Genomic DNA, 26187 nt, shown 5'->3' with positions numbered 1-26187 from the left:
GCTCACGTGCCCTGGAGCCCCTGTGCACCGGACAGCCCTGACTGCCCTGCTGCAAGCTTTATAGCTCCCCCATCACCTTTCCTGGACCAGCTGGTACAATCTCAAACTTTTCACCAATTCTGACATCTAAACAACTAACGCCAGAGACAGGCTCTGTGGGACCAGCAGCTGCGACCTCACCTCCGGTCACTGGAACACTGAGCTGTTAAATGAAAGGTGCGTCCTTTTTTCTCCCTTTTGAGGGAGAATGCTCTGCTCTTCTTCCTGCTGGATCCCTCCTCTACCTGCTTCTCTCCCACCTCCTGCAGCCCCCGGAGCCCCGTGGCGATGCAGGCAGACTATCTGTACCCTCATTCTGTTTGCAGAACCACATCTCTGGGCTGGCTCTGCCCAAGGAGACCACACCTTCTCCATTCCTCATGCCCTGTCCCCATGGGGTGCAGGTGGGGCTGGGCCCACGATGGCATCAGGCCCACTCTCTGTAATGCAGGAAGGGTTCAGATGCCGGGAGCCGTGGAGATAGTCCTCATCCCGATCATCTCCCAGCTTAGCAAATGATGATGAAGACAGTTTTCCCACAAGATAGGCATAGCCTCTGGGACAGTGCCTCGTTTATTTCTAGCACAAAATAGACATTAGAACAGGGGGCTTTGTGGGCATATGGAGATTTTTAAGGCTCCTTAGGAGGCAGGTAAAAATTTCTTCAATAAGACAAAACACTATCCCCAAAGAAAATGATTGATACATTGGATGATAGTAAAATTAAGAATTTTTTCACCAATAAGAGTAAAAAGATGGGGCCGGGTGTGGTGGCTCACGCTGTATCCCAGCACTTTGGGAGGCCAAGGCGGGAGGATCACTTGAGGTCAGGAGTTAGAGAACAGCCTAAGCAGCTTAGCAAGACCTCGTCTCTACAAAAAATGAAAAATTGGCTGGGCGTGGTGGTGCACGCCTGTGGTCCCAGATACTTGGGAGGCTGAGGCAGGAGGAACACTTGAGCCTGGGAGGCTGAGGCTGCAGTGAGCCATGATTGTGCCACTGCACTGCAGCCTGGGTGACAGGGTGAGACTCTGTCTCTTAAAAAAAAGAGGTGGGGAATGGAGGAGGGCGAAAAGATAAATCACATGTAGAGTATAAAGAGAATTCCTGTAAGTTAATAAGAAAAATGCATGCGGGACTTAATACCTAGGTGACGGGTGGATAAGGGCAGCAAACCACCATGGCACATGTTTACCTGTGTAACAAACCTGCACGTTCTGTACATGTATCCCAGTACTTAAAGTAAAATAAAGTTTTTTAAAAAATTAAGAAAAAAGCTGGCAGACCAATAGGCCAATGAGTGAAAGAAATGAAGAGGGACAAAAAAGGGAAGGAAGAAAGGGAGGGAGGGGGGGAGGGAGGAGGGGGGAAGGGAGAGGAAAGAGCAAATGAACATCCAAATGGCCAAAAAGCATTTAAAACATGCTCAGCCTCATAAGCCATCAAATTTAAACCACAGTGAGAAACCAATATTACGCCTACCAGAATGGCTAAAATTAAAAACACTGTTGATACCAAGTTTGGGCAAGAATGTGGAGTAACTGAAACTTCATATACTATTGGGGATGTAAAATAGCACAACTACTTTGGAAAACCCGTGGGTAACACCTACTAAAGGAGACCACACCTGTGATCCCCACATTCCACTCTTACACATAGACCCAAAAGAACTGTGCACTGTGCACGTGTTCACCAAATGACGTGCGACGTGCACTAGGATGTTTATACCAGCACCCTTCACAATGGCCCCAACTTCCAACAGGAGAGTGGATAAGTACCTCTCAGTGTATTTATACAGTAAAATTCTTACAGCACTGAAAATGGATTCACAGCCGCCATGCACAGTTGGTGAATCTCAGCCACATACTGTTGAGCAGGAGCAGCCAGACACAAATGAATGCGTACGGCACGATTCTGTTTCTGCGAAGCTCTAAAACAGGCCAAAGAAACATCTGGTGAGAAGTCAGGATAGCGATTATCTTAGTGCTCTGGGGGAGGGTGGCTCTGGTAATATTCTATTTCTTGATCTGAGGGCTGGTGTCCCAGACGTATTCACTCTACAATAATTTACCAAGCTGCCCTCTGGGGATTGGTGGCTTCTCTGTATGAATATTACACGCAATTAAAAAAACATACTCAATAACAAAAACCTAACAATCAAATTCAGAAATGAGCAAGGCTGGGCGCGGTGGCTCACGCCTGTAATCCTCGCACTTTGGGAGACCGAGGCGGGCAGATCACCTGAGGTCAGGAGTTTGAGACCAGCCTGGCCAACATGGTGAAACCCGTCTCTACTAAAACTACAAAAATTAGCCGGGTGTGGTGGCACGTGCCTGTAATCTCAGCTATTTGGGAGGCTGAAGCAGGAGACTCGCTTAAACCTGGGAGGTGGAAGTTTCAGTGAGCCGAGATCACGCCACTGCTCTCCAGCCTGGGTGACAGAGTGAGACTCTGTCTTAAAAAAAAAAAAAAAAAAAAAAAAAAAAAAAAAAAAAAAAAAGGCTGGGCGCAGTGGCTCACGCCTGTAATCCCAGCACTTTGGGAGGCCAAGGCGGGCGGATCACAAGGGCAAGAGATGGAAACCATCCTGGCTAACACGGTGAAACCCCGTTTCTACTAAAAATACAAAAAATTAGCCAGGCGTGGTGGCGGGCGCCTGTAGTCCCAGCTACTCAAGAGGCTGAGGCAGGAGAATGGCGTGAACCCGGGACGCGGAGCTTGCAGTGAGCCAAGATCGCGCCACTGCACTCCAGCCTGGGTGACAGAGCGAGACTCCCTCTCAAAAAAAAAAAAAAAAAAAAAAAAAAGAGCAAAGGACTTGAATGGACATTTCTCCATACTCAGCATCACTAATCATTAGGGAGATGGAAATGACAACGAGATTCCATTTCACTCCTACTACATTGACTAGTATCAAAGAAAACCCAGAATATAACAAATGTTGGTGAGGATGTGGAGAGACTGGAACCCTTGTGCACTGCTGGTGGGAATGTAAAATAGTGCCGCCCCTCTAGAAAACAGTAAGGCAGTTCCTCGGAGATTATACCTAGGGACGCTCCAGCAATTCCACTTCTGGGCATATATCCCCCCAAAATTGAAAGCAAGGAAATAAAGAGACACTTGCCCATCCCTGTGGATAGCTGTGTTATTCACAATAGATAAAAGGTGGGAGCAACTCAGCCGGGTGCGGTGGCTCACGCCTGTAATCTCAGCACTTTGGGAGGCTGAGGCAGGTGGATCATGAGGTCAGGAGTTCGAGACCAGTCTGACCTACATGGTGAAACTCCATCTCTACTAAAAATACAAAAAAAATGGCCAGGCGCGGTGGCTCATGCCTGTAATCCCAACACTTTGGGGGGCCGAGGCAGGCAGATCACCTGAGGTCAGGAGTTTGAAACCAGCCTGGCCAGCATGGTGAAACCCTGTCTCTACTAAAAATACAAAAAAATTAGCTGGGCGTGGTGGTAGGAGCCTGTAGTCCAAGCTACTCAGGAGGCTGAGGCAGGAAAATCACTTGAACCTGGAAGGTGGAGGTTGCAGTGAGCTCAGATTGCGCCATTGCCTTCCAGCCTGGGCAACAAAAGTGAGACTCCGTCTCAACAGAAAAAAAGCAAAAAAATTAGCCAGGTGTGGGGACACGTGCCTGTAGTCCCAGCTACTCAGGAGGCTGAGGCAGGAGAATTGCTTGAACCCGGGAGGCAGAGGTTGCAGTGAGCAGAGATCGTGCAAATGCACTCCAGCCTGGGTGACAGAGTGAGACTCTGTCTCAAAAAAAAAGAATTCTAGCTTGTTGCTTAGTGTGTGTGTGTATACATATATGCGCGCGCACACAAACACACACATATAAAACGGTGTGTTAAAATACATTATTTCATATGAATGCAGGAAAATCATACTTTTTTTTTTTTTTTTTTTTTGAGACGGAGTCTCGCTCTGTCGCCCAGGCTGGAGTGCGGTGGCGCCATCTCGGCTCACTGCAACCTCCGCCTCCCAGGTTCACGCCATTCTCCTGCCTCAGCCTCCTGTGTAGCTGTGACCACAGGCGCCTGCCACCACGCCTGGTTAATTTTTTGTACTTTTAGTAGAGATGGGGTTTCACCGTGTTAGCCAGGATGGTCTCCATCTCCCGACCTCATGATCTGCCTGCCTCAGCCTCCCAAAGTGTTGGGATTACAGGCGTGAGCCACTGCGCCCAACCAAAAACTTAGTCTTTTAAATAATCATTAATAATAATGATAGGCTGGGCGCAGTGGCTCATGCCTGTAATTCTAGAACTTTTGGAGTCGAAGGTGGTCAGATCACTTGAGCCCAGGAGTTCAAGACCAGCTTGGGCAACATGGGGAAACACCATCTCTACAAAAGATACAAAAAAAAATTAGCTGGGCATGGTGGTGCATGCCTATAGTCTCAGCTACTGGTAGGAGGCTGAGGCAGGAGGATCAGTTGAGCCCAAGAGGTCGAGGCTGCAGTGAGTGCTGATCTGCTACTGCAGTCCAGCCTGGGTGACAGATTGGGACCTCGTCTCAAAAAAAGGGAGAGGAAGAGGGGAGAAGAAGAGGAAGAGGAAGAAAGAAGAAGGAGGAGGAGGAGGAGGAGGAAGAGGAAGAAGAAAAAAGAAGAAAAAGAAAGAAGAAAGAAGAAGAAGAGGAAGAAGAACAACAACAACAAGAAGAAATTAATAATAATAATAGTAATCATCATCATCATCATCATCTGGGCTTACTTCCAGTGTCACGATGGTTCTATTATTCTGGAGAAAATAAGTCTTGTTTCTCATTTACAACAGAATACATACATGAAATAGGCTAGAGCAGACTGGAGAAATTATTTTGAACCCCTGGGTCTTAGGCAAAAACGTTGTTTGCTAAACTATGTCATTCCTGGAGTCTTGGATGTCGGTGCACCCAGCACTGCGATGCTCTGCACACCTTGTGCGTTTGTGTTTGTAATTCGAACATTGTGTTAGAATGGGCTGACACTGTCACAGTGGGGGACATCACTGGCTAAGCCTTATTTATTCTGGGAATCTGCCTCTTGGGATCTAAATTTTTACATGTCAGAAACAAATGTTATAGGGAAAATTACACCAGTGGACTTCTGAAAACTAAATGCAATGATCATATTCTGAAACACATGTGTCTAGAGGGTGTGCATGTGATCAAGTAGATTCTAGGTACTGCATAACGGTTGCACTTACTCTGTTTCACTAATAGCTATTTCCAGACGTATGTTTTGAAGTGTTTAAGAAGCAATTGAGAACTCCAGAGAGCATACATTAGGACACTGGAAAATCTACAAGAAACTGGAGCAACTTGTTTTTGAAGAATGCTTCATGTTAACATGGAGCTGTCAACTGTCTTTGTGAAAGTTGCTGTTCTGATTGCTGTATTTTTCTTCATCTTTCCCAATGAGTACAGCAGTTTTATGTCTACGTTGGCTTCTTTCTTTCTTTCTCCTATCAAAAGCATTGTAGCTTTATGAGAACTTTATTTTGTCTTGTTATGGTTCTTTACTACACCAAAATAAATGCAGATGATTTTCTTTTTTTTTTTTTTTTTTCTTTTTTTTTTTTATTATACTTTAAGTTTTAGGGTACATGTGCACATTGTGCAGGTTAGTTACATATGTATACATGTGCCATGCTGGTGCGCTGCACCCACTAACTCGTCATCTAGCATTAGGTATATCTCCCAATGCTATCCCTCCCCCCTCCCCCCTCCCCACCACAGTCCCCAGAGTATGATATTCCCCTTCCTGTGTCCATGTGATCTCATTGTTCAATTCCCACCTATGAGTGAGAATATGCGGTGTTTGGTTTTTTGTTCTTGCGATAGTTTACTGAGAATGATGGTTTCCAATTTCATCCATGTCCCTACAAAGGATATGAACTCATCATTTTTTATGGCTGCATAGTATTCCATGGTGTATATGTGCCACATTTTCTTAATCCAGTCTATCATTGTTGGACATTTGGGTTGGTTCCAAGTCTTTGCTATTGTGAATAATGCCGCAATAAACATACGTGTGCATGTGTCTTTATAGCAGCATGATTTATAGTCATTTGGGTATATACCCAGTAATGGGATGGCTGGGTCAAATGGTATTTCTAGTTCTAGATCCCTGAGGAATCGCCACACTGACTTCCACAATGGTTGAACTAGTTTACAGTCCCACCAACAGTGTAAAAGTGTTCCTATTTCTCCACATCCTCTCCAGCACCTGTTGTTTCCTGACTTTTTAATGATTGCCATTCTAACTGGTGTGAGATGATATCTCATAGTGGTTTTGATTTGCATTTCTCTGATCTTTGACAAACCTGAGAAAAACAAGCAATGGGGAAAGGATTCCCTATTTAATAAATGGTGCTGGCAAAACTGGCTAGCCATATGTAGAAAGCTGAAACTGGATCCCTTCCTTACACCTTATACAAAAATCAATTCAAGATGGATTAAAGATTTAAACGTTAGACCTAAAACCATAAAAACCCTAGAAGAAAACCTAGGCATTACCATTCAGGACCTAGGCGTGGGCAAGGACTTCATGTCCAAAACACCAAAAGCAACGGCAACAAAAGCCAAAATTGACAAATGGGATCTAATTAAACTAAAGAGCTTCTGCACAGCAAAAGAAACTACCATCAGAGTGAATAGGCAACCTACAACATGGGAGAAAATTTTCGCAACCTACTCATCTGACAAAGGGCTAATATCCAGAATCTACAGTGAACTCAAACAAATTTACAAGAAAAAAACAAACAACCCCATCAAAAAGTGGGCGAAGGACATGAACAGGCACTTCTCAAAAGAAGACATTTATGCAGCCAAAAAAACACATGAAAAAATGCTCATCATCACTGGCCATCAGAGAAATGCAGATGATTTTCTATTGACATAGGACATAGGAAGTCTTTTCTACTTACTTATCAAGTAATGTAGATTTACAGTCTATTTTCATGAGGTTCTTTCAGAGGATACAAGTTTTTTTTTTTTTTTTTTTTTTTTTTTTTTTTTTTTTTGAGATAGAGTCTCGCTCTATCGCCCAGGCTGGAGTGCAGTGGCGTGATCGCTGCTCACTGCAAGCTCCGCCTCCTGGGTTCACGCCATTCTCCTGCCTCAGCCCCCTGAGTAGCTGGAACTACAGGTGCCTGCCATCACGCCCAGCTAATTTTTTTTGTATTTTTAGTAGAGACGGGGCTTCACCATGTTGGCCAGGATGGTCTCGATCTCCTGACCTCGTGATCTGCCCGCCTTGGCCTCCCAAAGTGCTGGGATTACAGGCATGAGCCACCGCGCCCGGCCCAGAGGATACAAGTTTTAACTCTCACACCAAAGCAAAATTTCATCCAATTAATTCATCCAATCATATTTTTAAATATGTTGGGTTCAGCAAAGATATATACATAGTTATACAGGCATTTACCCTTCATTGCTTCTTATTATTTTTATTCCATCTAGATATCACCACATAAAAATTCCATTATCATTAAGAAATAAACACAGAAACATCTGCTAGAAACATTTGAACTCACATAGTTGAACTCTAGTTAATGTTTTGATCCTTGAGTAGTTTGAATATGGAGCATGGAATCAAGCCCTGGACAACACTGCTTCTGCACTCTTTTTTTTTTTTTTTTTGAGATGGAGCCCGCTCTGTGGCCGGGGCTGGAGTGCAGTGGCACGATCTCGGCTCACTACAAGCTCCGCCTCCCGGGTTCACCCCATTCTCCTGCCTCAGCCTCCTGAGTAGCTGGGACTGCAGGTGCCTGCCACCACGCCCGGCTAATTTTTTGTATTTTTACTAGAGACAGAGTTTTGCCATGTTGGCCAGGCTGGTCTCGAATCCCTGACCTCAGGGGATCTGCCCGCCTCGGCCTCCCAGTGTGCTGGGATTACAGGGGTGAGCCACTGCGCCCAGCCAGAAGAAAGTAAGCTTTTTAAGGTAGGACTGTGCATTTCACTTCCTTGTTTTTACCTAGTGATGTCTTTTCTTTTTTTTTTTTTTTGAGACGAAGTCTCGCTCTTCTCCTCCAGGCTGGAGTGTGTTGACGCGATCTCAGCTCACTGCAACCTCTGCCTCCTAGGTTCAAGCGATTCTCCTGCCTCAGCCCCCTGAGTAGCTGGGATTACAGGCACCTGCCACCATGCCCGGCTAGTTTTGGTATTTTTATTAGGGACGGGGGGGGTCTCACCATGTTGGCCAGGCTGGTCTCGAACTCCTGACCTCAGGTGCTCCACCCACCTCGGCCTCCCAAAGTGCTGGGATTACAGGCATGAGCCACCGTGCGGGGCCACCTACAGTGATTTCTACATAACAGGCTTAGCAAAATATTTCTTAACTGTAACAGACTTTTCCAGACAACACTGACAGGATTATTGCCTTCAGATCCCACATGGACCAGGTAAGATTCTTAGGAAAACCTAGCAAAATCAGTGACAGTGATGGTCGCCCTCCCAAAAAAATTGCACTTAGGGGTTATTTTATAAAAAGTACTGTTGTTTGGCTGGGCGTGGTGGCTCACGCCTGTAATCCCAGCACTTTGGGAGGCTGAGGCAGGCGGATCAAGAGGTCAGGAGATCGAGACTATCCTGGCTAACACAGTGAAACCCTGTCTCCACTAAAAAAACACAAAAAAATGGCTAGGCACGGTGGCTCACGTCTGTAATCCCAGCACTTTGGGAGGCCGAGGTGGGTGGATCACGAGGTCATGAGATCAAGACCATCCTTGCTAACACGGTGAAACCCCGTTTCTACTAAAAATACAAAAAAAAAAAAAAATTAAATTAGCCAGGAGTGGTGGCGGGCACCTGTAGTCCCAGCTACTCGAGAGGCTAAGGCAGGAGAATGGTGTGAATCTGGGAGGCGGAGCTTGCAGTGAGCCGAGATCGTGCCACCACACTCCAGCCTGAGCGACAGAGCGAGACTCTGTCTCAAAAAAAAAAAAAGTACTGTTGTTTGTACCCTTGAAAATCTACTTTGAAATGTTACTGATTAATATATATGTATATATAACATGTATATTTATATATGTATAATATATATGTCTATGTATATATGTATATATCTTTTTTTTTTGAGATGGAGACTCACTCTGTCACCCAGGCTGGAGTGCAATGGTGAGATCTCGGCTCACTGCAACCTCCGCCTCTCAGGTTCAAGCAATTCTCTGCCTCAGCCTCCCAAGTAGCTGGGATTACAGGTGACTGGCACCACGCCTGGCTAATTTTTTTTTTTTTTTAGTAGCGACGGGGTTCCACCATCTTGGCCAGGCTGGTCTCGAACTCCTGACCTCACGATCCACCTGCCTCGGCCTCCCAAAGTGCTGGGATTACAGGCGTAAGCCACTGCACCCGGCCTATATATATGTATATATCTTAACTTGAGGCGTATGAGGGGGATTTACACAGGAGAGAAATCCCTATATTTTCCTATTCAGTAGCCTTTCCTCCTATACTGAATAAATAGCAACATCATTTAACAAAGAAATTTTCATAAATATTTCTGTTCAATTTTCCAAGAAATAGAAAAACTGTCTTTTTCTCGAACCAGCCAGTAAAATCCACACAGTGTAAAGGGTGTCAGGGTCTCCAAAGCAGCCCAGAAACCCCATGCTCCTGGAAGGAACATGAGCCTCAAGACAATGCTGAGAACCCCCAGGCTGAGCCCTCATCCTGCACTGAAGCATGGGGAGACCAGGAAGAGGAGCGGCCAGCCCAGGGCCACGAAGGCATTGGGAGCAGTGGCTGCAGTGCTGTCCTGAAATTCTCTGTCCAGCCAGCGAGTCTTTCTCCTGTCTGTTCACACAGGGTGGTGGCTCACCAGGGGAGCAGTCCTCCTGCGCCTTCCTCTCAGGCTTTCCTCCAGCATGGCTCTTTTCATGGAATCCGGTGTCTTCAGGGCCAAGGGGAGGTGCCCACCTGGAGCCCTCTCCCACAAACCCTGGATCATGCTCTGGGTACCCCAGGCCCCACGGTTCCCTGCCCCAAAAGCCCCAAGCCCCTTTCAGGGCCTAGCGCAGGCCTCTTGCATGGATCTCTCCTGGAGGGTGGACCACAGAGCTAGTAGGCCTGACAGGTGGGCATAAAACAGCTGTTTGCAGGGCTGCTTGGAGCCGGGGCTGACCAGAGGTCGGGGTGCTGGGCCCTCCCCACTGCAGTCCAGCATAGAACCCGGCGGCGGCCAAGAATTCTCAATGGGAATAAAGTCACTTTAACAGCAGATTTCTCCAGGGTGGAGCTAGAACATATTTTATTTACCAATTTGTTCATTAATTTATAAGTTGATTTATAAATATTTAGACCGGCAGTTCTCAAACGTTTTGTGCTGAGGATCCCATTGCATTCTAAAAGATTGTTGAGAACCCCAAAGAGTTTTTGTTCGTGTGGGTTACATCTCTCAATGTCTATATTGTAATTTTAAACTGAGGCATTTTAAAAATATTTATTCATTAAGTTTTAGAAAAATAACAATAAGCCCATTATACAGTTATACAAGTAACACACTTTTTGTTTTGTGTTTAAGAAAACTAACTCTATTTTCCAAGACAACCAAAAAACTGTAGTGAGAAGAGTGGTTGGAGAGCTTTGCAAATCTCTTCACGGCCTGGAGGAAGAGCAGACAGCTGAGTTCTCATCTCTGCTCGGCCTTCAGTCCGTGTTGCGATGTGCTGTCGGGCTGAAGCCTACGAAGAAATTCCAGACTCCCGCAGAGAGGAAACTAGAAAAGGGAGCCATGTTTCAGAGCTTTTTCAGAGAGCTGCGGGTGTTCTGATTTGATGCTACTCCAGAACTCAACGAGTAGCAGTTTCCTAAGGATTAGCTGCTGGGGCCAGAGAAGGGTTTGGAGAGTGAGGCCCAGGGTGCAAACTCAGGAAGGCGCTGGTTCTCAGGGGTGTGCAGCTGCTGACCCAGCGCTTCGTTCCCTTCAACCTAATACCCACCCTGCTAGATGCAAAGTGAAATTTGAATCCAGAGTGATAAACTTTTGCTCTCTGCTCCATCAAAATTCATTCATTTTTCTTGGACTTTGAGTGGATCTTTTGCCCATGCATGTTTGCACGGGCATGGAACCGTCAGGACTGGGATTTCATCTTACTCCACTACAAACTAATCATTAACTTGTTACTGTTGCATGGATGCTGGCAAAAGAGTTGAGATTCCTGTGTCAGAGACAAAGGACTTTATTATTCACAGCATGCTCACACAGCAAGCAGAGCGGGCAGCAGCCTGTTTTGCACTTGTTCCCTCTGTCCCCCAAGTCCTGCAGAGGTGATGCAGAGGAGCTGAGATAGATGCTACACACACAGTGGGTTTGCGTTGCAGCTGAGGAGCACTGAGCTTGGAGGCCCATCGCTTTTGTAGCATGCAGTAAGCAAGCCTGCTGTTTGTCCCGGAGGGAGACAGTAGCTCATTCCTCAAGGCTGCTCACTACAAATATAAATCTTAGAAACAGTTTGGATGAAAAGAGTGGCCAAGCTTTGCATTCTTGGCACACCCAGCAAGACCTGTGGGAGCGTGAGAGATCCACAGAGGATGATCGTCTTTTCCTAACGGAAGCATGAAGCATTGGTCATCTGGAAAATATTGGTTCACTGAGTTATGTGGATCCTCCAAATGTTGACACATTTCTTTGCACAACATCAAAAAAGCACATTTATTTTTATGTATTTATTTATGTATGTACTTTTTTTTTTTTTTTTTTTTTGAGATGGAGTCTCATTCTGTTGCCCAGGCTGGAGTGCAGTGGTATGATCTCGGCTCACTGCAACCTCCGCCTCCTGGGTTCAAGCCATTCTTCTGCCTCAGCCTCCCGAGTAGCTGGGACTACAGGTTAGCGCCACCACACCCAGCTAATTGTTGTATTTTTAGTAGAGACGGGGTTTCACCATGTTGGCCAGGATGGTCTCGAACTCCTGACCTCAGCTGATCCACCTGCCTCGGCCTCCCAAAAGCAACTTTTCTTGACATTGGGAGTGTAGAGCAGGAAGGAACACAGAGCTGGCACATCGGGGATCCACTGCCTTGATCTGAATTAGTTTTACCCACCGTCATTTTGTACGTTTTACACTAAATGTCAACATGATGAAAAGGGCAAATAATGTCTTAATAGTCACATGAAAATACTTTTACTTCACAGACCTCTGAATAAGTCGTGGGAGCCCTAGGGTCCTGCAGACCACAAGGGAAGAACTACTGATGTTCACTTCGGAGACCCGGGTTTCTGATTGCACCCTTGCCCCAGGCCCTGTGAACTCCAGGAAAGGATCTTCCAGGGATACAGACAACAAGAGAACAAAATACTTGTTTGTCTTCAAGGACTTCAGGGTCTTCAGCATGTTCAAAACCACAGGTGCCTTCAGGGACCAAGAGGCAGAGAGATGGGAGGAGCGGCTGGGTGGGGCCCGGGCAGAGCGGAGGACACAGGTGTGAATTTGTGCACAGCCGCTGCTCCCTCCAGCCAGCCGTGGCCAAGTGGACATTCGGACCCAGAGCGGCCAGATCTTGTAATTTCCAAGAAAGCCAGAAACCCAGATTTTTATATAAAATTTCTGAAATGTTGAAAGTTGGCAACTAATTGTCTTTTTTTTTCCTTTGAGTCGGAGTCTCGCTCCGTCGCCCAGGCTGGAGTGCAGTGGCACGATCTCGGCTCACTGCAAGCTCCGCCTCCCGGGTTCGCACCATTCTCCTGCCTCAGCCTCCCAAGTAGCTGGGACTACAGGCGCCCGCCACCACGCCTGGCTAATTTTTTTGTATTTTTAGTAGAGACGGGGTTTCACTGTGTTAGCCAGGATGGTCTCGATCTCCTGACCTCGTGATCCGCCCATCTCGGCCTCCCAAAGTACTGGGATTACAGGCGTGAGCCACTGTGCCCGGCGGCAGCTATTTATCTTAACAAAACAAATCTGTGAGGCTAAACAGAAGACCCCCAGGCTGGGTTCAGGCTATGGGTGCCAGTGTGCAGCCTCTGGTCTCAAGGGAGAGCCAGACACATATATCATTACAACATGAGCTGATGTGGGGTTACAAGGTGCCCTGGGAGCAGAGAGAAAGAAGGGCCTGATAATCACAGCTTCCCTTTCCTGAGAACTTGCAGGTACCGGGGGGTCTACACACCACGGCTTCACGTAATCCACTTGGCAACCTCACGAGGTAGGAATCATGATGACCCGCTATTTTATAGACGAGGAAACTGAAACTTAAGGTGCATAAGTAACCGACCAGGCCGCAGCTCTCCCCTTGCCTCCCACAGCTCTCCCCTCACTTCCACCTCTCTGTCCCTCTGGGTTTCTTGCTGCACTCATAGGAAGCAGGCTTCTGCCTTGGGGCCTTGGCATATGCTGTCTCCTTCTGTCTGGATGGTTCTTTCCCCAGAAGAGCTTCCCCCTCCACTGCATTCAGGCAGCTACTGAAAACCACCTTCTCACAGAGCCCTTCCCTAACTCCCTGTCCCATGATAACCACACACACACACACACACACACACACACACACACTGTACACCCTCACCCTGCTTTATTTCCTTCTGTGTATAATTTCCAGAAATTACTGGATTCCTGTTCCTGTTTATTTTCTATCTGCTGTCCCCGCCAGTGCCATCCCCACTAGAATGCAGCTGCCTGCGTGAGGTCACCTGGCACCTAGGACAGCGCTGGTCCCTGTGAGTGCTCCCTAACTGTGCCGCCTGGATGGAGGGAGAAGTACCGCTGGGCTCAAGACGCAGGAACACGAGGCACACACAGTTATGACTCATCAGACCCTTGCAATTTACTTCAAAAGAGTCTAATGACAACGAAATGTAAAACGCTATGAGAAATCGGCACAGGGAGGGAGAGGTGAGCTGAGTGTGAGATCGGGACAGGCCCCGTCTGGGGGGATGTGGTGCTTGGGCTCCAGAACACCCCCCCCAGGGTCCTTCCCACAGGCACAGCCACCCAAGGAGAGCTCACCTCGGCCGGCCACAAGCAGGTTACCTACTCAATTCTTCATGCACAAACAGTAGTGACAGACTCACAATATGAAATTGACTGACAACCCAATTTCAAAAATAACTTACGGGAGCCTTCCCAAAAGAAGATAGCAAGTGGCAGATGTAAGAAAAGGGACTCAACCTCACTCTTCATCGGGGAAACTCAAATGAAAACCACGCTGAGATACTGCAGTGCTCCAGCAGAATGGCTGAAATTAAAGGCTGGCTGTACCCCGTGTGGGTGTAGATGTGAGGCAGTTAGGACCCCCGGGCACGGTTGGTGAGCATATTAATTGGTACCACCACTGCACAGAAATGTCTGGAAATCCCTCCTCTTCCCTAACATATGCGGGTCCTTTGACCCACATGTTTCTCTCTTGTTCTATATTGAAGAGAAATGAGTGTGTATGTTACAGAAACACCAGGGGTTTGTCTAGGTGCTGCTGCTCGCCACACAAAAAGCCAGTCACTGAGACAAGGAGCATTGCCAGAGAAGAAGCTTTAATCCCGTGCTGCAGCCCAGGAGATGGGAGATCAGTCTCAGCCCATCCCCTGACCCACGAAAATCAAGGGTTTATGTAGCAGAGAAGAAATGTAACCATGTGTGTGAAAACAGGAATCAGGGAGGGGTGAGGAAGAGTCGGTCACCAGGAAGCAGGTGGTGGGTTAGGCAATTTCCAGGCTGGAGGGTTGTGGGGGTCTCATAAGTTTCCTTGATTCTATCTGGGAGGCAGGGAGGGTGTGGTGGTCTTGGGAGTTTTTTTTGATTCTATCTGGGAGGCCTGATAGGTGGTTTCTTGGGAAAGGAACTCAGATAAGACAAGGAGGATCTTATCTTGTGAGACTGGGAGGATCATTTCTATGTTTATTCAAAGAAACCATAAACATCAATTCTATGGGGCAATTGGGCCGGTTTCACTTCTCTCCAATAACGAACACATTGAAGAATGTTCATCATAACTTTATTCCTAATAGTCAAAACCCCAAACACTCATCAGTAAATGAGTAAGTGAACTGTGGCCTGTGCATCTGAAGGAGAACTACACACACACAGCAGAGAACAATCTCAGCAGCGTGGTGATGCTCACGCTGGGGAAAAGAGGCCAGACACAAAAGGGAATGTACTGAAAGATTCCTTTTATATAAAGGACAAGAGTAGGCAAAACTGTTATGTGGAAATGAGAACAATGGTTACCTCCTAGGGCAGAGGAGCGTACAGACCAGGAAGGCAGAGGAGGGGCTGTCTTGAAATGCACCTGGGACTTTGTTTTCCTCAGCTCTGGTCAGATGACAGCCTGGGAGACACTGCCTTTGAATGAAGAGTTGATGACTTTCCAGCATGGGGAAGCACCAGGTCAGTCCCGAGGCAGAAGGAGCAAGGGGAGGGCCCAGGCCGGGCCTTCACTGGGGTCTCTGTGGGAAGGAATAGATGAGGGTGGAGGTGAGCTTGAACAAGCTTCGGGTGGGCCCGTTTGCCTAATGTTGGCAGGCCCGGGGCTATGGGGTGGTCCCTAGTCATCCAGTACCATGCTCTGGAGTGAGATAGGGCAGGGAGAATATTCCCTGGGTGTGTGAGTTAGATAAAGGGTGTGGTGGGGGCAGGGGCTTCCGACTGCTGGTTTGCATAGGGAGGTGTGTGCTGTCTCCAGAACTAGCCAGCCCTGGGAGGGGCAGTCCCTTCCCCGCCAGCAAAGCCTCCTGCGATGCCAAAGCGCCATAGAACACAGAAACCAGAAAGCGTGGTTAATCCAGGAGCCGCACGAGGACTGATGCCTTCCATATCGGTGTCCTGTATGTGCTCTGCCGTATTCTACCTCCTCTTTTTAAAATGCAAATAGAGAATCCAATCTGAAGAAATAATGCAAAGAAACTCTTTTTGTTGTTGTTTGTTTGAGACAGTCTCGCTCGGTCACCCAGGCTCTAGTGCAATGGTGCGATCTCGGCTCACTGCAACCTCTGTCTCCCGGGTTCAAGCGATTCTTCTGCCTCAGCCTCCCGAGTAGCTGGGACTACAGGCACGTGCCACCAAGCCTGGCTAATTTTTGTATTTTTAGTAGAGATGGGGTTTCACCATTTTGGCCAGGCTGGTCTCGAACTCCTGACTTTGTGATCTGCCCGCCTCGGCCTCTCAAAGTGCTGGGATTACAGGCGTGAGTCACCACGTCCGACCGCAAAGGAACTCCTTAGCGCTCCTCAACTACCTCCCTGCCCCTCGCTGTCTTTCTTTCTTTCTTTTTTTTTTTTTTTTGAGAGGAAGTCTCGCTCTGTCGCCCAGGCTGGAGTGCAGTGGCGCCATCTTGGCTCTCTGCAAGCTCCGCCTCCCAGGATCATGCCATTCTCCTGCCTCAGCCTCCCTAGTAGCTGGGACTACAGGCGCCCACCACCACGCCCAGCTAATTTTTTGTATTTTTAGTAGAGACGGGGTTTCACCGTGTTAGCCAGGATGGTCTCAATCTCCTGACCTCGTCCACCCGCCTTGGTCTCCCAAAGTGCTGGGATTACAGGTGTGAGTCACTGCGCTCGGCCTCGCTGTCTTTCTGGTATCAGCATCCGCCTCCTCCTCCCTCCCAGACTCCAGGCCCTGGGCTCCAGGCACGGTCCATCCCTGTGGCCTCAAGCCACTGGGCACATCCATGCCAGTTTTAGTCTCTGTAACTACACAGCCATGCAGCTGTGAGCTGAGAATTTAACACACTGTCCCTTTGAGTGTCTGTTTCTCCTTCACTTTCCTGTAGCAAAGCAAAAAGGAGGGAAAATGCATCCCAGGTGCCGCCAGCTGCCACTGTTTTTCTTTGTGTGGTGTGTGTGACAGAGTCTTACTTTGTTGCCCAGCCTGGAGTAAAGTGGCATGATCCCGGCTCGCTGCAACCTCCGCCTCCCGGGTTCAAGCAATTCTCCTGCCTCAGCCTCCTGAGTAGCTGGGATTACAGGCACATGCCACTACATCTGGCTAATTTTTGTATTTTGAGTAGAGACGGGATTTCACCTTGTTGGCCAGGCTGGTGTCGAACTCCTGACCTCAAGTCATCCACCTGCCTCAGCCTCCCAAAGTGTTGAGATTACAGGTGTGAGCTACTGTGCCTGCCCTGCTGCCATGCTTTCAAGCCACTGTTAGGCTTTTCCACATCCCCCAGCATGCACCCACTCTCCCGGGATGGTTAGGGGGCTCCATCACCATTTTCTGGAAACTGCCTCTAGTCAGAGGTTGCCTGGGGCTCTCCACACAATCATGGAGACGTAGAGGACACAGCCTGATGCTAGACTGCACAGGACCCTCTTCCACCAGATTCCCTGGACACCTCCATCCCCTCTTCTAGCAATCATGTCAGTGCACGGTAGCGCCTGTGTCCTAAGGTTCCCATGCCACAAGGCTTGAACCCTTCACGCCTGTCTCCCGAGGCCAGGATCGAGCCTGCTCGGCCCAGGGGAGGGGGCGGTAAATGTCATGGTTGGAAGCATCAGGTGGGAGAGGGCTTAGTGTGGGGTCGTCAGAGTGACACTGAGAGGCTAAGACACACTGTCTGACACAGCCTAGCCAGGCACTGCCCACAGCTGAGTTTCCAAAGGACACGTTCTGTGTCACCATATTCCAGGATTCAAATCCTTCCAGCCTGGGACAAGTTCCACGGGGTGCCATGAGACTGCCCCAATTTGATTTTGAAATGTACAGTGAAATGCCTACCTTGGTGGTGGCCAAGGCAGGGTGGGCCCAGATGCCCCTGCTGATGGACACACAGGCACGACACCCACAGTTCAGGGAGCCCGCTCCAGCCTGCCGTGGAGCCCTGGGCCAGGTCATGAGCCATGAGCCTGCTCGGGACAGTCCTTCCGGATCCTGGAAGGGAGCGGCCCAATTATAACGGCTCCCTCCGGGCTCTCAGTGGAGCCGAGCCCAGAGAGGAGGCCTGCACTGCCAGATGGGCAAACTCATTAGGACTGTGGCATTTTTTATGCAAACGAAGGCAAATACATCCATGGGAGAAATGTAAACAGCAGACACGCACAAGAGCTCGGACTTCACCGGGTTTCAAGAGGAGAGGGAGCTGGGACAGGAGGCCAGGAGAGATCCCCACCCCCAGCACTGCCCTGCAGTGGCCTAGCCCAGGCCTTCTGGATCTGCCTACCTGGGATGCCCAAGAGGGAAACTGAGGCCCCACGAGCCCTGCACGTGGGCGGAGCCTGGCCTGACCTATAGCTCCTTGGGAGGCTGAGGGAGAAGCATTGCTTGAGGCCAGGAGTTTGAGACCAGCCTGGACAACACAGTTAAACCCCATCTGTACAAAACACTAAAAAATTAACCAGGCATGGTGGCGCATGCCTGTGGTCCCAGCTATTCAGGAAGCTGAGATGGGAGGATCACTTGAGCCCATGACTTAGAGGTTATGGTGAGCTGTGATCGTGCCACTGAACTCTAGCCCGGGCAACAGGGTAAGATCCTGTCTTTTAAAATAAATAACATACAATAATATAAAATAAATAAAAATTATAATAAAAATGACTGTAGCGAGAACTCTTAAGGAGAGTCAAGAAGATATTGCAAAGAAACAATATGAAAAAACCAATCTCTTTAAGGGTTCTTCTCATTACAGTTTTTTTTTTCTGATTCTGTCTTGTTTCTTCACTGGACCCCCCCGCTCTGATGCTTAGCCTGGGTCCCTGCCGCTCAAAAGCTACTGTGTCCTTCCCATCCGTGCTGCTCAGTGTAGTCTTGGACCCATGGCATTCTGGCATCCCCTGGGTGCCTGTTGGAAATGCAGATTCTTAGGCCCTGCCCCAGACCTCCTGACTCAAATCTCTGGGGTGGAGCCCAGGACTGCATATGCTCCAGCTCCCCAGGGGATTCTGTTGAGACCCGGCCTCTATTCTCAGTGGCCTGGCTTTTCCTGCTTCTGTTGGGGGTGAGGCCCCTGCAGACTGAGCTGATCAGGATCTAGGCTCTTGGCAGCCTGCATGAGGCAGGAGGCAAGTCCCTCTCTCGGGGAAGGCAATGGCAGGTAAGCAATGGCAGGTGAGTCGGCCAACAAGGCCCTTGCCACTGAGCTGTCCTATGGAGAAGCCCCGTGCCTTTTTCTCAGGGCACTCTGCGGGTGTGCCTGGGGTCGGACTGAGCCTCAGCAATCTCCCTGCATGTCAGTTACTGCTCTTACTTTCACTGTGGTCCCCGTGGGCTTTTTCAAGGCTCTGTCCTGGCCCAGGGAAAGGTGGACCATGAGACCTCACAGCCAGAAAGAAGCAGCAGCCAACTGAGTTTCCGAATGGATTTGAAGAGCTCACAGCAGAGGAGATACCAGTTTGAAAATCAAGATGTGTTTGATTTGCTTTGGCCATCAAGAGACACATCCTGAAGGACTCTGTCTCAACATTTTTCTACATAAAGAAAGAGTGGGGAAGAATGCAGGTTGGTGGGAGCTGGGGGATAAGGTCCACAGGCCAGGAGAGGGCCCCAGGCTGGGTTGTGTGAGGCAGTGTCCATCTGAGAAGGAAAGTCTGCCGGCTGCAGGGCCCCAGCACCCAGGAGCTAGAGGAGAGCGGGTGGGAGGGAGAGCAGCTACGCGTCCCTGGGTTTCTTGAGCGAGGACTGGTACACCCCAGGGGCACGCGTAGCTGCCACAAAAGCATGCACCTCGAGTGCTTCCCCCTCCTAGCCGGCGGGAGAGGAAGGGACCAGGATGGAGGCGAGCTTGGCAAAGTCTTTCTGGAATCAGCATCCTCCTCCTCCTCCTTCCCAGACTCCGGGCCCCAGGCTCCAAGCACGGTCCCTCCCTGCGGAGGACTTCCGTGGATGCCGGTGGGCACAGATGCCAGCCCATCATGTGCTACCCAGGCAGATGCTAGGGAGCCAGGGGCCAGTCATCGCTCTCCCTGATGCCAGGGCACCACTCTGAGGAAAGGGGGAGAGATACAGGTCGGTCTAAATCCACCTGCAGGATCTGAGTGGCCGTACGTGGGGCTGGGGGCTGAAATTTTCTGAGAGGGACTGGGTTACATTTTCAGAAATTGGAATCAGAAATTAAAACTGTGTTATGAAAAATAATGAGTTACATTTTGCACATGTGATGTTTGAGCCGGATAATTTGTGTTTGCCACGTTTATACTTGAACGTGAAAGCACCTTGCACAGCACTTGGCATAAAGTCAGTGCCCAGTGATTACTAGTGAATGCCTTCCTAACTGTGTACATGGCCTGAATGCACACGAACACACGATGGAAACAGTCAGGGAGTGGAGAGGGTGTCCTGCTGATTACTAGTGAATGCCTTCCTAACTGTGTGCATGCCGAGTGATTGCTAGTGAATGCCTTCCTAACTGTGTGCATGCCGAGTGATTACTAGTGAATGCCTTCCTAACTGTGCGTGGCCTGAATGCACATGAACACAAGATGGAAACAGTCAGGGAGCGGAGATGGTGCCCCGCTGATGCTGTCCTATTATTTTTATTCAGAAGTCTGTTTGCCTTTTTACACATTTTTGATCCTACCATATAAACGATTTTTATAACATTCATGTTATGTTACATTCACATTTATTGCTAATTTTTATAACATTAGCACAAGATGATTGAATTCCTCCTTGGTCAGAAGACGCACGTCTGAATCCTGGATCCACTACTTGTTAGTTGAAGCAAGCGACTGTGCCTCTCAGTCTGTGAAAAGGAGGCAATGCCTAGCTCAGGAGGCTGACAGGATGAAGTCGGAGAGGAATGAATGGAAGTCTCTTGGGACTCAGGCCTGCCTGATACTCTCTGGGCAGCTTAAAATATGTTTTCTGAATGTTAAGGGAAGCACAGAGCAGGCATGCATGCAGATAGGGGTGAAATATTACTTCCATTCTTCCATGTGTGAGCCCTAAACACACACCACCTCCCCCACACACAAACAGACCTACAACACATGCCACACATAACACAGGCACAGGCACACGCACACACACTGCAGCAACACACACTGCACGCACACACAACACAGACTGTAACACATACACATGTATACCACCTACCACACTACACAAGGCCCCACATTCACATGATACACATGTACCACATGCACATATATGACCCGCATCACCAACAAACACACGTGCCTCATGTGTACACATACACATCATAGGTACACATCACATGCACACATGGCCCACAGGAACACAAACATATGCCACATATTGCATGCATGCACATCCACACCACACGCAATACAGGCACATACAAGCCATATGTAGACACTGCGTGCACACACATTTACACCACACTACATGCACACACCATATTCACACATACTCGCACACACACCACTGATACACATATTTCCACACATGTCCGCAGCCTGCATGCACAAACCATATTATGCACACACACCCCATATACTATTAGTTTGGTGCAAAAGTAATCGCAGTTTTGCCATTACTTTCAATAGCAAAAACTGCGATTACTTTTTTTTTTTTGAGACACAGTCTTACTCTGTCACCCAGGCTGGAGTGCAATGGGGTGATCTCAGCTCACCGCAACCTCTGCCTCTGGGGTTCAAGTGATTCTCCTGCCTCAGCCTCCCCAGTAGCTGGGATTACAGGTGTGCGCCACCACTCCTGGCTAATTTTTGTATTTTTAGTAGAGACGGGGTTTCACCATGTTGACCAGGCTGGTCTTGAACTCCTGACCTCAGGTGATCTGCACACCTCGGCTTCCCAAAGTGCTGGGATTACAGGCTTGAGACACCATGCCCAGACAAAAACCGTGATTACTTTTGCACCAACCTGATACGTGGGCACAGACAAGTTCGGTAAGCAGGCATTGCAATAATTAAAGATGACACGAGGTGGCACCATGACACTTTTACTCAGAAATTTTATTTGCCTATTTTTGTACAGTTGTGATTATACTCTATATTAGTAGTTCTCAAAGTGTAGCCAAAACTATTTTCATAATAATGGTAAGATGTGATTTGCCTTTTTTCATTCTCATTCTCCCATGAGTATACAGTGGAATTTTCCAGGGATGCTGTGATGTGTGACATTGTAACAGATTGAAGGCAAAAGCAGATCTGAGAATCAGCTCAGACATCTACCTAGAGATTTGCCAGCGGAAAACAATGCAACTCACTAATTTTGCAGAAGATATTGTTGCTTTCCATACAAAATTATTTATTGTTAACATACAACAATGGGTTTGTTGTTTTTAATTTAAAAAATTGAGCAATTTGGATTCTTTTTAAAGCTTATTTTTAATTGAAAATGAAATTATTTAACGTGTACAACATGATGTTTTGAAATATGTAGACACTGTGGAATCATTACTATTTTAAAATAAGTAAATATTTCAAAACCTCCTCAAATTTAATCTGTATTACAGTAAAATTGATAGATGCAATTCACGTAAAGTTCCTTAGGGTCCACAGGAGATTTTCAGAGTATAAAGCTATCCTGAGAAAGAATATTTAACAATCACTCTTCTATATGTAATCACATGTCCACAGATACATTTGAGGTTAATCATTTATTTTAAATTTATAAGGAACCAACAAGAACAAAGAAAAGGAAAACACTTGTAATCCTATTGCACGGGGACAAGAGACAATCACGACTGACATTTGCCAGGTTTTCTCCTAGTTGTGTTTCAGAGCATCTGTTTCCAGGTTAGTGTGTTCTGAATACAGGCTCTGTGTCCTACGCTCTGAATATGAGCCCTGCGTCCTAGGCTCTGGGTATAAGCCTGGGGTCCTAGCCTCTGGGTATAAGCCTTGTGTCCTAGGTTCTGGGTATAAGCCCCAGGTCCTAGGTTCTGCATATAAACCTTGTGTCCTAGGCTCTGGGTATAAGCCTTGCTTCCTAGGCCCTGGGTATAAGCCTAGGGTCCTAGACGCTGGGTATAAGCCCCGGGTTCTAGGCTCTGGGTGTAAGCCCCGCCTCCTAGGCTCTAGGTGTAAGGCCTGGGTCCTAGGCTCTGGGTAGAAGCCCTGGGTCCTAGGCTCTGGATACAAGCCTTGTGTCCTAGGCTCTGGGTATAAGCCTTGTGTCCTAGGCTCTGGATACAAGCCTTGTGTCCTAGGCTCTGGGTATAAGCCTTGTGTCCTATTCTCTGGTTCTCAGCCCCTTGTCCTAGGCTCTGGGTATAAATCTTGTGTCCTAGACCTTGGGTTAAACCCCATGTCCTAGGCTCTGGGTATAAGCCCTGTGTCCTTTCTGCATATAAGCCTTGTGTTTCCTAGGCTCTGGGTATAAGCCCCATGTCCTAGGCTTTGAGTATAAGCCCCATGTCCTAGGCTCTGGGTATAAACCTTGTGTCCTAGGCTCTGAGTATAAGCCCCACGTCCTTTCTGGGTATAAGCCTTGTGTCCTAGGCTCTGGGTATAAGCCCCATGTCCTAGGACCTGGTTATAAGCCCCGAGTTCCAGGCCCTGGGTGTAAGTTCTGTGTTCTTTCTAGGTATTAGCCTTGTGTCCTAGGCCCTGGGCATAAACCTGTGTCCTAGGCCCTGGGTATATGCCCCAGGTTTTAGGCCGTGGGTAGAAGCCCCAAGTCCTAGGCTCTGGATAGAAGCCCTGGGTTCTTGGTCCTGGGTATGAGCCCTATGTCCTAGGCCCTGGTTATAAGCCCCGAGTTCCAGGCCCTGGGTGTAAGTTCTGTGTTCTTTCTAGGTATTAGCCTTGTGTCCTAGGCCCTGGGCATAAACCTGTGTCCTAGGCCCTGGGTATATGCCCCAGGTTTTAGGCCGTGGGTAGAAGCCCCAAGTCCTAGGCTCTGGATAGAAGCCCTGGCTTCTTGGTCCTGGGTATAAGCCCCGTGTCCTAGGTCACCTACCAGATTGAGAGCCCAAAGTTCTTTCTCATGGTGTGTCTAGGACGTCAGAAAACCTAGAGATGTGGCCGGACTCTGAGCCCCCTGAAAAGGGTTCCCAGACCTTTTGTGAGAGGGAGGCTTTGTCTGCCCAGAGCCCACCTAGTCTTGGAGTCTTGGAAGGCTGCCCGGCACCTCAGGTAGGCCTGTTTGCACCTCAGCCTCACCCTGGTCTGGGTATCCACTCCATACAGACATGTTTTTAAAAATTGAGGAATAGCTTTGTGCAGTGGCAGTATCATAGCCAATGAGGTTTATCCGAGGCGTGATTATTGCTAATTGAAAAATTGAGGAATAGTTTAGTAAAACACACAGATCTTAAGTATATAATTCAATGGCTTTTTACAAATATCTATCTGTAGCCAACACCCCAATCAAAGCAGAAAACATTGCCACCATTGTAGAAAATTCCCCCCAATCCCTTTACAGTCTGCTCAACTTCCCTTGTCCCCTAATCCCCAAGCAGCCACTATTCTGATTTGTATTCCAGAAAAGTAGTTTTTCTGGATTTTTTTTTAACTGACTTTCGCTCTTGTCGCCCAGGCTCGAGTGCAGTGGCGCAATCCTGACTCACTGCAACTTCCACCTCCTAGGTTCAATCAATTCTCCTGCCTCAGCCTCCCAAGTAGCTGGGATTAGAGGCGTGCACCACCACGCCTGACTAATTTTTGTATTTTTAGTAGAGACGGGGTTTCACCATGTTGACCAGGCTGGTATTGAACTTCTGACCTCGGGTAATCCGCCCACCTCTGCCTCCCAAAGTGCTGGGATTACAGGTGTGAGCCACCGTGCCCAGCCTGGTTTTGAATTTAATAAGTCTGTATGACATCCTTTGTATGGCTCCTTCAGTTCAAAACACTGTGTTTTTGTTGTTGTTGTTGTTGTAGAGATGGAGTCTTGATCCATTGCCCAGCCTGCTTTCAAACTCCTGGGCTCAAGCAATCCTCTGCTCTTGGCCTCCCAAGTGTTGGGACTGCAGGTGTGAGTCATTGCACCAGCCAGAGTCCAATCGTGTCTCTAGTGAGAGCAGCCACTTTAATATAAAGGCTCAGGAATTCCTCCTCATGTTTGCTGCAGTGGCACTTGCCCTCTGAGTATCAGTTAGCTATTGTCACAGTTATGCTGTGTAACAAACCATCCCCACATCTCAGTGGCAAACAGTAATAATCATTTATTTCTTACTCATGAGTTTGTGGGTTGGCTGGGCAGCTCTGCTCCACATGCCTCTCATCCTCTTCCTGGGACCAGCCGGGGCAGGTTCATCTCTGGCTGATGGCAGGGCCCTGAGAGACGGCACATCTAACCCCACAAACACATTTCCAGTTCTGCTGTGTCATGCCTGCTGGCATCCCTTTGGCCAAGCCCAAAGTCAAGGGGTGGGAAAGGGAGGCTATGGCGAGGGTGTGAGTGTGGGTGAAAAACTGGGGCGGGTCATTCAATCTATGTTACCAGTTTCCTGACAATGTAAGTTAAGAGAAAGAGCTTTGTGGCTGACGCCTGTAATTCCAGCACTTTGGGAGGCCGAGGTGGGCAGATCACAAGGTCAGGAGATGGAGACCATCCTGGCTAACACGGTGAAGCCCTGTTTCTACTAAAAATACAAAAAATTAGCCAGGCGTGGTGGCAGGCACCTGTAGTCCCAGCTACTCGGGAGGCTGAGGCAGGAGAATGGCGTGAACCCAGGAGGCGGAGCTTGCAGTGAGCTGAGATCACGACACTGCACTCTGGCCTGGGCGACAGAGCGAGATTCTGTCTCAAAAAAAAAAAAAAAAAGGTAAAACTGGTTTGGTTTGCTAGTCCAATTATTTAGTGAATCAGTCCAGTTTATTAGAAATCCCAATGAGGTTGTTTTCAGAAATGCGGCAGGTCTGACCGGATCATTTGCAGAAAGCTCTGTTCTTGCTTTGGGACAGTCCTGCCCGCACTGGGAATGTGAATTTAATCGCTGTTCTCTCGCCGCTGCTCCTGCCCGCCTGTGACCAATTCCCTACCACACTGAGCTCATTGGAGACTTTAGTTTCATATTTTAAAGACCAGTTTAGTGCATCATCTCTGTCTTTATTTCTCCCCCCAGCACTTACTGTAGATGATCTCTTTTATTTTCTTAGATTCTTTGGGGGGAGTTTATAGGTGGGATGAACCCTTATATGCATGAAAATGTCTTTATTTTGCACCCCCAATTTAAGGCTAGATTGGCTGGGTCTTGGATCCTAGATTACGAATAGTTTTTTCTTTGGAATGTTAGAGAAATTGCTCTACTATTTTTTAGGATTCGAGATTGATCATAAGTCTTGATGTCAAGCTGATTTTCATTCTATTGTGACAACCTATTCTCTCGGTCAGAAAACTATGAGGATTTTCCT

General features: G+C 48.1%; 1 pseudogene; it reads left to right on the top strand.

Moving 5' to 3' along the window:
- The first annotated feature begins 24042 nt into the window (after positions 1 to 24042).
- On the top strand, positions 24043 to 24115 carry LOC112209397 (U4 spliceosomal RNA; annotated as a pseudogene).
- Positions 24116 to 26187: the final 2072 nt, after the last annotated feature.

The sequence above is a fragment of the Pan troglodytes genome, chromosome 4 (genome assembly GCF_028858775.2).
Source record: "Pan troglodytes isolate AG18354 chromosome 4, NHGRI_mPanTro3-v2.0_pri, whole genome shotgun sequence".
In the NCBI taxonomy this organism is placed as follows: Eukaryota; Metazoa; Chordata; class Mammalia; order Primates; family Hominidae; genus Pan; species Pan troglodytes.
The sequence above is the reverse complement of the archived record's forward strand: the minus strand, read 5'-3'. Positions and strand labels throughout refer to the sequence as shown.